This window comes from Mytilus trossulus, chromosome 14 (assembly GCF_036588685.1).
Source record: "Mytilus trossulus isolate FHL-02 chromosome 14, PNRI_Mtr1.1.1.hap1, whole genome shotgun sequence".
Taxonomy (NCBI): Eukaryota; Metazoa; Mollusca; class Bivalvia; order Mytilida; family Mytilidae; genus Mytilus; species Mytilus trossulus.
Genome location: NC_086386.1, coordinates 2580711 through 2586385, shown reverse-complemented (window position 1 = coordinate 2586385; position 5675 = coordinate 2580711). Strand labels below are relative to the sequence as shown.

The window sequence follows — 5675 nt, the reverse complement described above, 5'->3', positions numbered from 1 at the left end:
TGCCATAAAACCAGGTTCAAAAAGTAAAATCACAAAAATACTGAACTCAGAGGAAAGTCAATTTCGAAAGTCCATAATCACATGGCAAAATCAAAAAACAAAACGCATCAAAAACGAATGGACAAGATCTGTCATATTCCTGACTTGGTACAGGCATTTTCAAATGTAGAAAATGGTGGATTAAACCTGGTTCTATAGCGCTAACCCTCTCACTTTAATAACAGTCTTATCAAATTCCGCTACATTAAAATTTAACCCACCACTTTTATTCCCCTTTAAAAGTGTCCTGTACCAAGTCAAGAAGATAGTCATTGTTATATTATTGTTCGTTTCTCTGTGTGTTGCATTTTTACGTTGAGTCATTTGTGTTTCCTCTTATTTTTGAGATAAGACGTGGCACGGTACTTGTCTATCCAAAATTCATGTATTTGGTTTTCATATTATATTTGTTATTCTCGTGGTGTTTTGTCTGATGATTGGTCCGTTTCTGTGTGTGTTGCCTTTCGGTGTTATGTCGTTGTTCTCCTCTTATATTTAATGCGTTTCGCTCGGTTTTGTATTGTTACCCCGATTTTGTTTTTTGTCGATGGATTGCGGTATACTACTGTTGCCTTTATTTAATTTATGTATAATTGCACTTCAAGTTTTCCATTATTCCTATGCATATTTATTATAATTATTAGGCTTGTATATATGTATCTTTTTTATTATCTATTAGTAAATCACAACCGAAATGATTGACAGACGGACATGAATACAAAACTTAATAAATAATTGAAATCAAGATATTTGCGTTATAACGCAAAGGTTTACACTATTTCGCAAATGTTTGCGGTATTACAATGTATTACGTATTAGCAAATGTTTGCGTTGAAACGCAAAGGTTTGCATTAAACGCAAAGGTTTGCATTTCATTACACAGGTTAGGTTTGCGTTATAACGCTAAGGTTATGTTAGCGTTTGCATTATAACGCAAAGATAGGAAGACAAACAAAAAAAAATGTGTGGCGCTAATACGCTTCCGTATAATTTATAATTATGACAATATCAATAATAGTTCATGTCAACATAGACTTTTTTTGTTTGTTTTTTTTTGTTTTTTTTGTGATTACAATGTATTTTATTTTACAAGATGAAACATGTGAAATTACATAATACAGTATTAGAAACAAGGTATACAAAGTTAATTAATACTTGTCAGATCGATTAAATCATTATGGTATAATAAGATATAAATATTACAATTGATTTTGTTAGTTAAATGCTGCTTCTAACAATTGCCACTTCTGATCCATTTTTATTTTTTGTGTAGGGGTTAAGAAACATACAGCAGTGGGAAAGCCACGGATCGATTCTGCGCCTCCTTCCATATGACGTAAAGGCCAGAAAATCAAGGGCGACAATCGCGATTTTTCATAGAGGGCGACACTATCGCGCCATCGCGGCAATTTGTTTACATCGTGTACGTGTGATTTTTCGAGAAATTTATCATTAAAGACAATTAAACTTGTGTCATTTCATCATCAATTAGTTATATAGGTAAGTTTTACAGGTGACCATGCTATTTTTTCTTCTTAGAAGATTTTATTTTACAAGAAACGAACATCTGAAAATGGCAAGTGACGTTGTTAATTTGGGGATAAAAATATGGCGGGTGTTTTCCCCTTCTGAAAATAACTGACACATTTGCATCCTATTGGCTATTTAAATATAAAATGACCAAAAATAGTATCTATGATGATAGGAGTCCCTAAATATTTGCATAAATACCCATCACTCCGTGTCAAATTGTAACTGAGGCTGCGAAAAGGAAGCACACAAATCGACGCCATTTTTCAACAGATTAAGGTTTCTGAGCTCACGAAATCCTAGTATTATTACTTTTAATGGTTAGTAGAAAGATATTAATACTATCCATAACATGATTTATTGATCTGATCGGGTTATGGCTACATGTTTGCCTCTTTTCGATTCTTAAATCCAGTAAATTTCCGTAGACCACATGTAAATAAACGCCCCTTTTCCAGGTTGAGACTTCAATTTGAATAAAACTTCAATTTTGGCAGGTCAATGTTAGCATTTAAATTTTAATTAAAGTGTTACAGCTGTGTAATGCATATGTGCTGATTTGTTTGGTTGTCTCGAATAGTTAAAAGGTTAATATTTTTATTTTTGAACCCAAAAAGTGTGACAAAAAACACAAAAAACAAACAAAATAAAAATATAGGAAAAAAATAACTATCCCCAGGATAAAGGGGGTTTCCAACTATATGTCCCCATTCAAATGCATTGATCGTCCCCAGAAAAGGGAGATTCCTATCCCTGGAACCCTATCCCTGGATCTGCCACTGGGAACTATATGACTATTCTAACGTATAAAGAATTAGAGAATTGTTACTAAAGGAACAAGAATAGAGAAAATTTACCATAAAATAAGTAAAAAATAAAGAGCAAATGACATGCTAGCTGCGGAACCGTAGCTCTTAGGTCCTTATGTTATTTTTTGACTATTTGCGGACCATAGACTACTTTTTTTCTGGGACACCTTCCTATGCATCCCAGAAAAAAATCAAAATATTCCTAGCAGCAAGCCAGAGGTCTGGTCATAATCATTTTGAACTTTTGATGTGCTAATTTATATATTGAGGAAAGAAAAATTATGGACAAAAAGTATAAAAAAAATAGAGACCAATGAACTAAAAGATTAAATGATAAAGAAATGCAGAAGACCCCATCCAGACCCTTGTCTATGTGAACAACAGTACTATTATTTTTGCTCAATATTGCATATGGGCATGTAAAATCTATAATACTAAAATTACGAGGTCCAATTTGTCAGCCGTCATCACGTAAAAACGACGAATCAAAAAATTCAACTTTATATTTAACTAATATAGTACAAAAGTGTAGATTAAAAATTACACCACTCCAGGCCCTTTTGTTTTTGACGTATTTAATATTACCAATAATTAAGAAGTTCCGGTTCGAGTCCGATACAGATACCAATACTATATTCACCTGTTACCTATTACCTTATCTGTATGTTCCGCATCTGACAGGCTCACCACCAAACGGTGTATTCAGGATTAATATGCTATATACACGGTCATAATCACAGGGTTGACACTACTAAATTGTCAAATTGTTACCTATTGTAGTATTTTAATCAGTAAGACTTTCAAAGATAACAAATCTGGACTAAAAATAAGGCGTATAGGTACAGTTTTCAATTTGTTTGTGGGCATGCATGACATAAAACAGCGAATCAAAGAATTCAACTTCATTCAGATGACAACTTGAATACTATTACTAAAATAAGGCTTGCGCATAGTTATATTTTTTACTTTAATTCATTCACAGACCCGCGATATCACGGGTGTTTTTTAGTATCTTTTAAAGATTTCAGGTATATGAAATATTCACCAGTAGGAAAGTATAAATTCTGTCCCTCCTTCCATGCTAAAAAAAAATATGTGATTTATTGTTGAATTTTATTGCCACCTTCAGTATTAGCTAGGTGTTGTGGCCAGGTTTTATTGGCATTGGATAAGATTAAAGAATTAAAGATATGAATGATTGAATTAAAAGTTATCTTTTAAATAACAGATACCTGTAAGATAATTTAATGTTGCATATTATGTTATACTTTATTTAAACATTATTTATATCTGTTAAAGAGGTTGATATGTTATTATGGTGATGAATTTTAAATACTAAAGTAAATGAATTTATAAGTAGTAAATTTTTCCAAACATCTGTTGGTGTGTATAAGTATTACCTTTTCTAGAGGACCTTTTTCGGGACGTCTGGATTGGGTATTTTTAGCTCAGGATTTCGGAATTGATCCTTCGGATTCCAGTATTTCCTTTCAACATTTTTGTTTTAAATTGGGACCTCAGAAGAGCATGTTTTTGTCAGTAGACAATTAAAATATATTATAATTTACCGATCATACAGCAACTCTAGAGAAGTTTGAAATTATATTTATTTGATAATATCATCTGCATAAATTATATATTTTCAGATAACAATAGGAATAAGAAGAGCAGGATTTCTATATTGAGGATTTACATGTATGGGACAGAGGACTATTTGGCTTGATTTGACTTTAAAAAAACTTTTTAATTTTAACAATAGTTCTCCTTAATTGTTTAAAATACTTTTTACATATTTTTCATTTTAACATTATTTTTATGACTTTGTATTTATTCATCACTTAATAAACTTTTATTTCTAAACATTTTTATATTTTCAATTATACATACAATGTGAAACACTCCACCATTTTATATTGACAACGTGGGGTAAATGTACATGAGACACTAAACTGTTGCAATACAATATTACTTAATGTCATTGAAAAATCTGAGATTCATTGATGCAAAGCTAGCATATTCATAGGGCTCCCTTTCATAGGAAAACAATTGGTTGATTAAATAGGGAATCACTGGAGCGGGCCCCTCCCAAGTTAGTCAGCAGCAGCAACCCCCCCCCCCCCAATAGAAAAGTTCTTGATCGGTCACTGGTGTCAGACATATACATGTATGTACTGTAGTATTTGAGACATAAGAAAAATAAAAGATATAAAAGTCAAAATGATGGTCTTTTATTCTTTATAAGGTTTGAATGACTTAAATGGAAAGTTTCTAGAATTGTTCACTTCTCCTAGACATAGTGAGGTCTCTCAAGTAGCCTATCATGACATGACTTTTCACTGTTTGCTTCCAATCGCATGTAGATTTCAAAGTGTGGTAACCCCTGCATCTAAATAAATCATTTTCAGTAGATACATATTTTTTTTTCAGACTTTTTGATGAAAAGTTTAAACTAATATACAAATTAGAAAAAAGAAAACTGATCAACTTGAACCCACAACATATAATTGAGCTCAGGTGCTCTGGAAGAGTAAGCAGATCCTGCTCCTTGTGTAGTATTATGAATGAGATGTCTATGTACCTTTTTCCTGGATATGTTAACACATGATTTTGCAAATTATTGCAATTGTGTGCTTTTAGAATGGAGTAAAATGTGTGAAAAGGTATTCTATTGCAGAAAAATCAGCACACAGATATAGGAATAGTATGATTCTTAATAAACTATAGATCCTGTGTCCAAGATTTGTTTTCTTGTAAACTGGTTTAAAATAAAAATGTGGGTCAAGCAGTTATGTCAATGCAACAAAACAGGATCACCAAAATCAGAGTGAGACATTCATATACCATTTTTAAAGTAGACCTTGGAAGTGACAAAGCATTTTGTTAATGCTTTAAATGGTCATATAGCTCTAACATGTATTAATAATTTGATGTACTAGGCATTGGGCATTCATATTGAATTTTAATCTCCAAGTTCTCAAGAGTTAAATATGCCCCAGGGCCCAGAAACACTCAAACATGAATAGTTGGTCACAGTGTACATCAGGTTGCTTGATAAGCATGATAAGGACAGACATTTATTAACATGTGTGAGTGTTTAGGCAGGCAATATTTGTTGATTGGTACATGTACTTTTTAAAATTGACAAGTTGAAACATTTCAGATTTATAATAATTTACAGAATCAAAGAATGACTGTAACCATTACCCTAAAAATTGGCTAAAAACAAAGACTAGCTGAGTGCTTACACTTTGCATTTTTGCATGCTTATTCAGACAACAACTTTTGACTAACTGAATT

General features: G+C 32.1%; 1 long non-coding RNA gene across 1 annotated transcript; it reads left to right on the top strand.

Moving 5' to 3' along the window:
• Positions 1 to 1339: 1339 nt before the first annotated feature.
• On the top strand, positions 1340 to 4242 carry LOC134697036 (uncharacterized). The gene is made up of 2 exons (XR_010103056.1): positions 1340 to 1889; positions 4025 to 4242. It is a non-coding gene; the product is annotated as an uncharacterized LOC134697036 (long non-coding RNA).
• Positions 4243 to 5675: the final 1433 nt, after the last annotated feature.